General features: G+C 32.7%; 1 pseudogene; it reads left to right on the forward strand.

Annotated features, from left to right (window-relative positions):
* Nucleotides 1-124: 124 nt before the first annotated feature.
* On the forward strand, nt 125-13,170 carry LOC120167899 (annotated as a pseudogene).
* The last annotated feature ends 208 nt before the right edge of the window (nt 13,171-13,378 follow it).

The raw sequence follows: 13,378 nt of genomic DNA on the forward strand, positions 1-13,378 counted from the left end.
CACATATCATATCATATAAACATATATATATCTCATAAATCATTCTCAGTATTCACTTATCTTATATAACATAACAATTTAACTCTATTAACAAGACAGCACACTCCTTACCCTATCAGATCAGATTTTTTTTTTCACTTTGTGTTGGCATGTACACTTTTTAAAACACTTTTGATTTCGTTTTTAGCCTAGAATCGGCTAAACCGTAGCTCTGATACCATTAAATGTAACACCCCCAACCCGTATCCAACCCGGATACGAGTCTGAAGTGTCGCATTGACTTTTCAAACCTTTATTCGTATAAAATAGTGAGTAATTTTAAAAACTTTTATAACATTTAACTTATTCAAAACATTTACAAAACTATTCAGAGCTTATTCAATATATTCTTTTGATTAAGTGCCAACTAGAACTGTATATAAAAAAATATACATATTATTCACCTCTCTTCTGATCTGACATTCGGTAAGGAGAACTGACCTGCCTTGTTCCTCTTTACTTCTCTTTTCGCTTTCCAAACCTACGTGTGAAACAATCACACGCTAAGTCGATGACTTAGTGAGGCATATAAAACATATAATATTTCATATAACATAAAGCATACATAAACATATACCATCATTATCATAATCGTATACATATCACATTCAGTATGTTTGTTTAATCTCTTTATTAGCCCATGTACACTAGTGAGAACTTAAGGTATGTGAGTACATTGAGGTTGTGCACACATATGCTGTCACCACAGCTAATATAAATGTCCCGAAGGACCACATATCATTCCTTAAGAATCATATACATATGCCAAGGATCAAGTATGTGTCTCACCAGACTTCACAAATGTTCCAAAGAATACATATATGTCCCGAAGGACCTATCCAGAGGTCATAAAGATCCTCGGTAACTATCCAGAGGTCATAAAGATCCTTGGTAACTGTCCATAGGTTCCGAAGAACCTAGGTAAACTGTCCATATGTTCCTTAGAACATAGGTATACTGTCCATATGTCTCGAAAGACATAGGTAATTCGGTCCAAATGTTCCATAGAACATAGGTATACACTCGACTCTTGGCATGCCAACTATACCCCTAGCTCTCATATCACATAACATGGGCATTATCATTTATAACATTTCATATCACTTGTTATTTCTCTTCTGTCACATACCACATGTATGTGTAACCATATATCTCATATCATATCACATGTATCACAAGTGCATGTATTCACGTAGATCGTTTCATATGACTTATATCATTTCTCATTTATTCATGTAACTTGCATGTCATATCATGTAACATATAACACATAATCATATAGGCTCACGGTTTTATCACCTATCATGTTATTTCACATATACACTTTTATATCGCATAAACTCATATATATCATATCACCTATAATAACATATGACACATATACCCATAACTTCATATCACATACTTATATCAATTCACATTTAGTCACATAGGTCATTTCTCATAACCTATATCACATCACATATGTTCATGGTTATATCCCATAGCATATAAAATAACATATAAACTTATATATTTATTCATGTGTATACTTTCATTTAGCCTATATATCAATTTCATATAACTTATCTCATAATTTATTTGATATTCATATATTTCTCATCTTATAACTTATATTACCTATGCATATAACCTTATGACTTATTATCAAGTACTCAACTAATGTTCCTATATGGTTCCATCTTTATCATATAACATATGAGCTATTCTTATATTACCCTATATCAACCATACTTTGTTTATCTCACTATTCATATCATTCATTTATCACATATATGTCACTTTTCACTTATCACATAGTTTACATCCTATGATCATAGAATCATATCAATAACACATATACTCATGCACACATATAAATCATAACAAACACATACCTCTATGAATTCATGCGTTTTACTATTGGAAATAGACTTATCATAAGTCTTATTTTCCATTTAACATCATATACTAAATAATGTGCACTCACCTTAGCTTTGCTTTGATTCGATTCTAATCCTTCAATTGATTCAGAACGGGATCACGTTCTATATCTACATAATCATACATAGATCTATATTAGTATTATAACTAATATACTCTAATGGTTCACTCTTTAGATTAAGATAAATGTCAATTTCTTCTTTCAATAAGGGTATGCATCGATGCATTACTGATGCATCGGTGCATAAAATACATTCGATGTTGTATTATTATTGGGATGCATCGATGCATGCCTTATGCATCGACGCACTAATTGCATTCGATGTTTTATTTTAAAAGAGTGTATCGATGCACTACCTGTGCATCGATACACCTTCAAACAAATTTCTGGGTTTTAACCTTGATGCATCGATACACAATGAATATGCATCGATGCACTCTGCCCAGAATCCTCTTTTTGAACCCGAAAATCATTCATTTTGGCTTAAATCCTTCATGTTTCATCCCCTTTTTCATTCTTAACTCTAGTACACATACTTAAATCAATCTATACTCATTTATTTCATCTTAAACCTCAAAATCCTATATTCCATATATAATTCAATAATTACATCAATTTTGCAACATGTTTCAAATCCAATTATATTACTTCATATCTCTTACTTAGATTGATGACAAGTCAAATCCAACTTTCAATTCTTATTATAACCTCTATTTTAAGATTTCATTCAAGAACCACTAATCTTTAATCTTCTCTATCTCCTTTATCTTTTAATTTTAGGATAACTTAAGCTTTCCATAAGTTTAGTTATCATCTAATGATCAAAACCCAATCTTAAACTTAACAAATAATTAACTAAGTAGAAGACTCACCTTTGAGCTTGGAGATACGGGAGGAGAGGAAGAAGAAGAAGAAAAGAGAGTTTCTGGAGAAATCTCTCAATATTATCCCATATATATCATTATCTTATCCTTTCCAAGTCAATGACCACTTTGCCCTTAAAATCCTTTAATAATTAATAACAACTTTTAGGATTTATTTTCAGATAAATCATTGAACTAATTCATTCTTCTACTTTAATCATCAAATTCTGAAACTTTACAATTAAGTCACTAACCCATAATTTGGGATGTTACAACTGCCTCATTAAGTTATACTTAACGCATGATGATTTTTATGCGTAGCATCTGATAGCGTTAAGGACGTACAGTGAGGAGTCTCTTGAGCATCTTTTTGGGAATCACACTTACTACATGTATCAGTAAGACATATTCGATGTTACTTTTGACAAGTAATGACATGTATATTTATGTTATCATTTTGCTTTATTGGTTTTAAATTAAAATGGTATGTAATAGTAAATTAGGACTATATATATGTTATGAGTGAGTAATTTACCGTATTAAAAATGATTTTTAAAATTTAGTATTATTTAGGTAGTATTATATAGTTTATACTGAAAACGGATTGATTTTTCTATATTAAAATATTAATACATGATTTCGTATGGTCAAGGAAATAATTTTAAAGTTGAAATAGGAATGTTTTAAACAAAATAAAAAAATTTAAACAATTATGTTTAGTGAATCTTTGTCAAGTTAATGTGACATCTTTAACTCGTATTTCAAGATATAGGTGTTACATTTTCCTCACATATTCAGCTCCAATTCAAGCTCCCATTTGTGAGTTTTGGTGAAGGAAAACCAAAATGGGTTTTATGGGGGTTTAAGAAATCTTGGGGTTTTAGCCGTTTTCAGAGATTTATAGGCTTAAGAATTGTTCATAAAACCTCCTTAATCATTTCTTTCAACTACTAATCCATAGTTTTGCTTGTTGCCTATTGAGGGAGATTGGAGAAAGCTCTAAGGCTAAGGGGAAGGAGAAACTCACCTTGGACTGATCATTGGACAATTCTGACAGTTTAGAATCATTGAAGTTCACTTAGATAAGTTTTAATGGTTTTCTTGAGCTTGAAGGTTGCCATGGTAATTTACATCATTTGAGTGTTTTTCAGTATGTGTACAGACTCTTTGTGACCTCTTTTATCATACATAACATTTAAACATCAGTTTAGTACCTCTTAGGGGGTTTTATGATAGAAAGATAGGATTTTTCATGCTAAAACAATATATTATGCAGGTTAGGTTTCGATATTGGGGACTTGGTATTGAGAATGTTATTCATCTGGGTAAAAATCCATGTTTTTATGGGCAGTGATATCGATACCCAATCAGTGGTATCGATATCGGGGTCCTAATCTAGAGACTCCCAGGCTCGATCTCGAGACCAAAATTTCAGTAGCCTTGTTAGTATCGATACTATCAGCAAATATCGAAACCAGCCATTTGTACTGATATTGAAGGGTTAGTATCGATATTAATAAGCAGTTTTGGGCCAATAACTCAATTTTTAAGGGTTTAGACCCGAGGTGCCCCATAAACACCAGTATAACAGTAAATAAGACTTCAAGCGATAACATAAATTAATATCATAATAGTAGAAACCATAACGGCTAGGATTACATAAAACTAGCCTTGTTTGACACTCGAGAAACAAACAAGACACCCGAGTTCCTCTTAGCAGAATCTTGACAGTTAGTGGATATCCAAGTCAGTGTCAAGCCTCTTCAATAGTCGATTAGGCGCAGATGCCCCAAGACTCGACGGAGTAAGTTTACTGGTGTACGTTTCCGATGCAGCTCCTGATCTCATCCTAGATACCCGAGGGTATCTCAGAATGGCTAGAGGGGTGCGTGAGCTCTGAGATGCAAAACTCTCAGCTGCACCATGATGCCTTCAGTAGTTAAATCAGTAGCTTTGTATGTTCTGACATGTGTCGTTAGCTAACTCATTTAGTGAATGCATATAGTATAATACTGTTATTAGTGGGGCACTGAGCTCGTAAGCTCAGCGTTCGGAATGTGTTTTCGTGTGTAGGTTCTTAGGGGCAGTTTGTGGGGAGTTATCTTCACCATATATTCCAATGCAACATACCAGATTCCCAAAGACATCATAGTATGTCTTGAGTCATCTTTAGAGGGCATGTATTAATTATGGACCATTGTGTATTATTCAATTGTAACTTTGATTTGTACTTGGTACCATATTATTTTTGGATTTATTTTGGGAGCTCTCTATCGTTTTGTAAACCCAAATTATTATCACGTTTATTTTATTTTTATGGATAGATTATTTTCATAAATTGTGAATAGTTTTTAAAGAAATTTTTGAGTTTCTATTTCGGTAGTCCCGTGTAACATTGTAATCCATGGATCTTCGGGTCGAACTGGTTTAGGGTGTTACATACATAATCACCTTCGCCTAAACTTTCTGTCGCGATAATAGAATCAAGGGATATCGAAAGGGAAAAGCCTAGAATGGCTAAAAATGATTTTGTTGAAACCCCTAAAAAGCCTCAAACAAGAGATATTCATTGTCTTACATGCAAATAATGCGGCCATACTAGTCATGAATGTCCCAATTTACTTTAGGATGACACATTTTCATCGGAATAAAAATGGAATATCCCGATCCTAAAAAGTATGTGGGACAGATAATGAACCAGACACTACCATTGATGAATACAATGTTGAAAGATATCAATCTTCAGTCACTTATACTTTCACTATTAAAAACAAAAGATGCACTTGAAAGTTAAGTGATAACGTTTTGTGATGAGGACGGAGAAACACAAAAAGAAAAGATAATGAAAAAGAGACAAAAACAAAATAGGTCACTAATTACAAAATCTAAAAGAATAATGACCCACGGGAGGTGAATGAACCTAAATGTGAGAAGAAAAGAGTAACTCAAAATCTATATATGAGCATAAATGAATTGTGAGAGAACTTTTTTCACAATAGGCATGGTCTCGTTGTTCTCTTTAGGAAATCAATTGTTTCAATTTTTAACATTAACAATAGTTTTCCTAGGGAGTTTATTTCTCTCTAACATTAACAATGATTTGCTTAGTGTGTTTATTTCTTCACAAAAAGAATTGTTTCAATTGTTCGCTAAACTAGAACATAAAAAACTAATACTCGAAGTTTAATTTAATATATTATTTTGAAACTTTTAATATTTTTTTATAATTTCATTTTATAAAACAGACATGATGAGATAATCATTGATACATGATACAATTATATGTTACACTTTGTTAAAATTTAACACTTTTAATAAAAAAAAATCAAAACATTAAATAAAAGGGTAAATTACACCAATCATCAATAGACTTTATCTTCTCTCCTATTTCAGTCATTGAATTTTAAATCCATTCAATTTCCTCACAGAACTTAACATAATTAGTATTTTTGGTCATTCAATCATTTTTTCACTAAGCGTCATTATAAATGAGTTGTTATATAGATACAAAGCGACGCCGTTTTGGTGAAAATTTTGTTTTTTCTAAAATGATGTTGTTTTAATGCCGATAAATATTTAACAACTGAGTGACCAAAAATTTTAATTATGTTAAGTTTAGTGAGAAAATTGAACGTATTTAAAGTACAATAGTGAAATAGGAGAAAAAGTAAAGTTCAATTATGATTGATGTAATTTACCCTAAATACAATTAAAATTTAAATATTAATTTAAAAATAAAAAATATTTAAATATTAATTTTAAAAATACATAATTAAAATATCAATTTAGACACCAACTTGAAAAAAATATTTAATTCAAACACTAAAAAGTATATTTAAACTTAGAGTTAACTACTTCAATTACCACTCACCTTTGAGTTCGGACTCGTTTATGCCACTGACGTTTCAATTTTGTCAATTTTAACACTGACGTTTATTTTTAGCTGTAATTATGTCACTTCGTCATTAATCTATTAACGGGACGATGATATGTCATCTACTTATCGTGATGGTGATGGCTTGGACAATTTCATTAAATGACGTAGTTTTATTAAATGACTATTTTTATTCTCTAAACGGCGTAGTTTTATTAAATGACTCTTTTTAAACCCTAAAATGACTTCTATTATTCCTCAAACACATTCAATTATTCATTAATACTGGAAATTTGCTTTCTTGGCTTCATCATATTCTGTCCAAACCTGTGTTTCCCAAACATTTTCCAATAACAGACAATATGCTAACCTCACTGATTTTCCAACTTCGAACAGTTAGGGTTGTTTCTTTAACCTCCAAATCTCTAATTTCACCCTTAAAAACAACTCCATTCTTTTCAAAAGATTCATTTTTCATATTATTCTCTAAAAGAACCTAGGATTCATCAACTGAATCAGCTCCTACACTTATATTTCTGCTCTCAATCTTCACAAATTCTAAATTGTTCTCTTTACATTCTTAAATGGAGCCACTTTGCACTTAAGGGCTTGTCTTCTTGGTGAAGGGCCTTAGTTTCAACAACATTTTTGGCTTGTTTGTAAGCATGGCGACTTCTTTCCTAGCGGCATGGGTCTTATAATGAGCTTCAAAGAATGCTTTCTTTTGAGTCACTGAACCAGACCTCGCAAATCTCGTTTCTTCTTCAACATATTTGTTATGAGAAAATGCCGACCACTTCTCTCAAGACTGAGTTTCTGACATGAATCTCCCGAATGATATCGACTGTCCAAGACCATGAACTGGGTTTCCCTAAAAAAATCATTTTTGAAAATTTGGGTTGCTTGAATTTTCCAGCAGGTTCCAACACAAAAATTAGAGTTAGGGTTGCTTAAATTTTTCAGGTTCATTGAGTTTTGAACACTGTTGGTGGGGGAATGAAACAAATGATTTTGTGATTTAGGATTAAGGTTGCAAATTGAGATTTTTTTATTAAATAAAATAATATTAAAATGGCAACAATGATCATATTTGGATTAAATGGTTTTAATAATATCATCTAAGTTATTATTGTCACGGTAAATAGATGTTATGTTATTATTTTGTTAATAGATTAACGATAGAATGATATTATAATCAAATATAAATATCAATGTTAAAATTAATAAAATTAAAACGTTAATAATATAAACAAGTACGAGGTCAAAAGTGAATGATACCCTTAAACTTAATTGAACAAGGAAAAGAAACGTCGAGCGTCGAGATGAACCTCGTCTTTATGGCTAAACTTTCCTAACCCTAATCTGTAAGGCATTTTGACAAATTGAAATCAGGAAAAAGAAGTGGATTTCACTTTCGCATGCTTACTGAGTTTTGTTTTGAGGATCAAAATTCTGGTTTTTCTCTGGTTCTCTTTCGAATTTCGATACCTTTTTCTAGCTCTCAAAATCTCCAAAAACCCATTAGGGAAAAGGGGAGAAAGAACAATTTGATTGGTCTCATGAAATTTCATTGAAGAAATAAAATTACCCAGAGAAAGAAAAGACAGATATGTATAGAAACTTCAAAGAGCAAGCGATCGAGTACGTGAAGCAAGCGGTACAAGAAGATAATGCAGGGAACTATAGCAAAGCCTTTCCTTTATACATGAACGCACTTGAGTATTTCAAGACCCATTTGAAATACGAGAAGAACCCCAAAATTAGGGAAGCAATTACACAAAAATTCACCGATTATTTAAGCCGTGCCGAGGAGATCCGTGCCGTTCTCGATGAAGGAGGGCCTGGACCGGCTTCTAACGGGGATGCTGCTGTTTCTACTCGCCCCAAAAGTAAGCCCAAGAATGGCAGTGGCGGTGGAGAAGGCGGTGATGGGGAGGATCCGGAACAGGCAAAGTTGAGATCTGGGCTTAATTCGGCTATTATTAGGGAAAAGCCTAAAGTTAAGTGGAATGATGTGGCTGGCTTAGAAAGTGCTAAGCAGGCATTGCAAGAAGCTGTTATTTTGCCTGTCAAGTTTCCTCAGTTTTTTACAGGTTAGCTTTTTCATTTTTCGGAGGATTTTTAGGGGTTTTGAACTTGATTTTGAGAAGATTTCTTCAGCTGGATTTTAGTTATCGGTTGTTATGATGAAATTGATTAATTATTGATTGTTAGACTACATATGAATTTCATGGTTTTTGTTTTTTATTTATATGCTTTGTTAACGATGATTATGGTTTTCAGCTATAAAATCAGTGAGTTTTGCTTGACTTTTGCGTTACTTACCGGTTATTGAAATGTCTTAATTGTGTCAATTGGTGAAACTGTTAAGAAATATATTCTTTCTTGACTGTGTCTGTATGTACTAGAAAAGAGTTTGGTGTTATAATGAGAAAGGTGTGGTTCTGTTGTTGATATTTGATAAGATAATCATCCATGTTTGTTGAGGTTATTTGCGATAATGGAGTGTGCCTAACTTTGTTGCAATATTAACTAATTCTTGCAGTTTTCAGTTGCTTGAGATTGTTCATCCTAAATGTAATTGTTTTGAATAACCATGAGGTACATTGCATGCTTCCTATTTTGCTTTTATGCAAAATAATATAGGTCATATTATCTATCTGTTGCAATGTTCTTGTTGAATGCAATGAGGTATTATTGAATTATTGATTAGCTACATGTGGCATCTTTTGCTATCATTTTCCTTGCAATGATTGTGTTGTTTCCTAGAATAGTACAAGCAACTTTACTGGTGAACTGTTGGATACTAGAGGAGTTAATTTGAGAGCATATAGTTGCTTGTGAAATTCCTCCATTGTTTGGGTGAACTGTCTGATGTAACCATACTAATAACATATTAACATCATCATCATGATTTTAATGTTCAATTTCTTAATACATAAATGTAAAATTCAACCTCTGACATCATCTTATTAGAGACTGCTTTCTGCCTCTGTTATTGTCAATTTCTTGTTAGAAACTGTTGCTTACACCAATATTCTACCTCCCTTGAAGGTGTCACCATTGCTATTGTAAACATATGATAAAAAATTAATTTGGTTTCTAAAGCTAAAAGTTTCTAATTTATTTTATAGATCTGTTCTGTTTTTGAGGAGGATTGTTGATTCAACTTAAACTCGGCTTTTTTCCATCTATCTAAATTTTGTATTACCCCATGTGGAGAAAACCAAAGTCATGTATTGGATTAGTCAAGGTTGAGTTCTGATCAGAAAACAAAAGTGCTTTATCTGCATCAGAGTCCTTATATTTCCACTTTAGTTCATCTTGACGTGTTTGGATAATGGATGTCCTCTTGGCCCTTCTAGATTTTCTTTTATGTTTGCTTCAAATGTATTGCTAGATGAATAGAAACCCACTTAATCCAATCTCTTCTTTCCGTTTAGTGCTTGTTCAACATTATTTATTACCATTTCCTATGCAGGGATATGAATGGGTTGGTTTTGTAAAATTTTCATACTTTTACCTCTTTTAGGAAAAAGAAAGCCATGGAGAGCTTTTCTGTTGTATGGGCCACCTGGGACTGGGAAGTCATACTTGGCCAAGGCAGTTGCAACTGAAGCGGACTCTACATTTTTTAGGTAATATACTGAGTGGCACATATTCTACCTATTTATCTTCCCATGAGAAAATACTTACTAGTCTTCTGAGTTTGAGACCATTCACTTGTGTTAAGTTTTAAGATGCATATGAATAATTAAAAAAAGGAGAAAAAATATCCTTAATCATCTGCACTCCCTCCTGAAGCAGTTGTCACTTTGCTGTTATTGGGAGAAAGGAAGAGGTGACAGTAGTAGGGAAGGACTTCATTGTATATGCACCACTGGATTCTAATGGCTGTTGTAAGGTTGTTATGTCGCAACTGTGTTATGATATTTGTAACCAAATAATGGTGATACAGCCACTGCAGAGCCCCATCATTTGCATGTGTTTTTATGTTTTTATGATCTAGGATTTTATATTATGAATTTTAGGATTTCAGGGGAAGAATTATATTTTTCGCTTTCTTTAACCTAGGTTTTCATACTTGTTTAGTTTATATCAGTAGGCTTTCAGAAAACATCTTTGGTAGTTAGTCTCTTATATACAGATCTTCTGTTTTTGTGCTTACAGACTAGGTTTCTGCTTGTTTATCTTATAATATTTTAATTCTTTTCCCCTTCTGCTAGTATTTCTTCATCGGACCTTGTATCAAAGTGGATGGGGGAAAGTGAAAAGCTGGTTTCAAACCTTTTCCAGATGGCTCGTGATGGTGCTCCTTCCATTATTTTCATTGATGAAATAGATTCCTTGTGAGGCCAGCGTGGAGAGGGTAATGAGAGTGAAGCATCAAGACGTATCAAAACTGAACTTCTTGTGCAGATGCAGGTATTTTTTTACTGCATTTAAATTGCTAAAAGGAATTCCTATAATGCCTTTTCCCCAAATCTTCTCAAGATATTATATTCTCATGGTCTACATTCTTATAATCTCTGAGCAGTTTTTTTGTGGATAACAGTTTGCACTTAATAAATATGTAATACTAGTCCAAAATTTGAATTGTTTTAAATAAACATTTTGAAGATCTTTCAAACCATTTACAGGAGTTGTGCATAGCGAGTGAATTACCTAGGAAGTTCTGATAACTCAAGTTTTCTCAATTGCTATGCATTTAGAAAAATCTTTAAGTGATTTTTTTTATAATTTATCCAGTATATATTTATGAAAGATGCTTTTTTGTTGTGTTCTGCAGCATGCTACCATCTGTATCCTAACTTTTGGAAAATTTCTATGCTGTATTTGTATTTCACAGTACTCATATCTCATTTGTCTCTGCTAGATTTGACAAATTGATTTATGATACCCTCCAAGATTTTGACATCGATGAATGAACTTTGAACTTTGTGCTTTTTATATTTTAGGGTGTTGGAAATAATGATCAGAAGGTCCTAGTTCTTGCAGCAACAAATACTCCCTACGCACTAGATCAGGTAGGAGAATATTAGAATATAACTTCCATATATTTACCTTGAATCAGTAAAAGGTGGATATCCAATTTTTACTAATTAGTTGTTCTTATAGGCCATCCACCGGCGTTTTGATAAGCGTATTCACATTCCTCTCCCAGATTTGAAGGCTCGGCAACATATGTTCAAAGTACTTGACCTTTTCTCTGACATGTCCCTTCTGAATATTAAGAATATATATGCATATATTATATATTTTGAAAAAAGAGAAGAAAAATGCTTGGCTTGTATTGTTTTTCTTGATAATGCTATTTTTGACAATTCTATCTTTTCTTGATAAAATTAATTACAACAGGTGCATTTAGGTGATACGCCTCACAACTTGACTGAAAATGATTTTGAAAACTTAGCTCGCCGGACAGAGGGGTTTTCAGGGTCAGACATATCTGTTTGTGTAAGTTCAGTATAAAATCGAGATGCTTGATCTTATATTACTTGGACTCGGGTGTGTCTAATACTGGGACATGTCCTGTGGTTATTTTCAAACCCCCCAACAAAAAAAAGGGGTTTTCATGTGTTTGGAGGATCCTTGAAGGGTCATATCCCTATATTAATTTATGAATATGTGTTGGACAAGGATACTCTAAGAAAATGAATATTCGGAGCAGTGTTGTGCTTGGTCATTATATCTTCGTCTTCTTTGAATTGTATCTTGCCAGTGTTTCTTTTAACTTGTGTGTTTTTGTTTATGTCTTGACAGGTTAAGGATGTTCTTTTTGAACCTGTTCGAAAAACCCAAGATGCCATGTTTTTCTTCACGACACCTAATGATATGTGGATTCCATGTGGACCAAAGCAATCTGGTGCTGTGCAAATTACTATGCTGGAATTGGCAGCCAAAGGACTTGCAGCACAGGTATCAAGTTGCTTAGTTGAGTTCTTACCATTGTGTCCCTGTTCCTCTGTATTCTCTGTGATTCTTTTATTTGTGATATGTTTCTCTGCATTGAGATCAAGTGTCTATTTAGTTATTTACCATGTCTAAGATTGGATTATCCAGAAGACATGCTGGAACATTATTACCATATGCAGTAAAAAAAACATATTGGAACATGGTTAGCATTGACTAAAATTGCTTTTTCATTATTTACTGCCCTTGCAGATCCTTCCACCCCCTATTTCGAAATCAGATTTTGATAAGGTGCTGGCAAGACAAAGGCCAACGGTGAGCAAAGCTGATCTTGAGGTCCATGAAAGATTTACAAAGGAGTTTGGAGAGGAAGGTCGAATGGATGTGATAAAAGATAAAAGAGGGTGTATTATATCGTAGCTAATAGTTTTGTATACTGTTCTATTGTCTCATATTTTTAATTTTTGAATATTACCCGATGGAATACTTTCAATAACCAAACTTTATCCAATGTCAGCTTTGAAACATTTTTCAGGGTAAATTACATCGTTTCTTGTTGAACTTTATTCTCTTATTTTGTTCGTTGTACTTTTAATTTTTCTATTTTGCTAATTGTAAATTGAACTTTACAGATTGAATTATTTTGCTCACTCTATCATTATTTCTCTAACGGTATGATGATGTGTCAATTTTTAATTATTATTAATATAAAATAATTGAAAATATAAAGAGTAAATTATACCGTTCTTCATTGAATTTTACTCT

The sequence above is a fragment of the Hibiscus syriacus genome, unplaced genomic scaffold (assembly GCF_006381635.1).
Source record: "Hibiscus syriacus cultivar Baekdansim isolate YM2019G1 unplaced genomic scaffold, ASM638163v2 tig00111708_pilon, whole genome shotgun sequence".
In the NCBI taxonomy this organism is placed as follows: Eukaryota; Viridiplantae; Streptophyta; class Magnoliopsida; order Malvales; family Malvaceae; genus Hibiscus; species Hibiscus syriacus.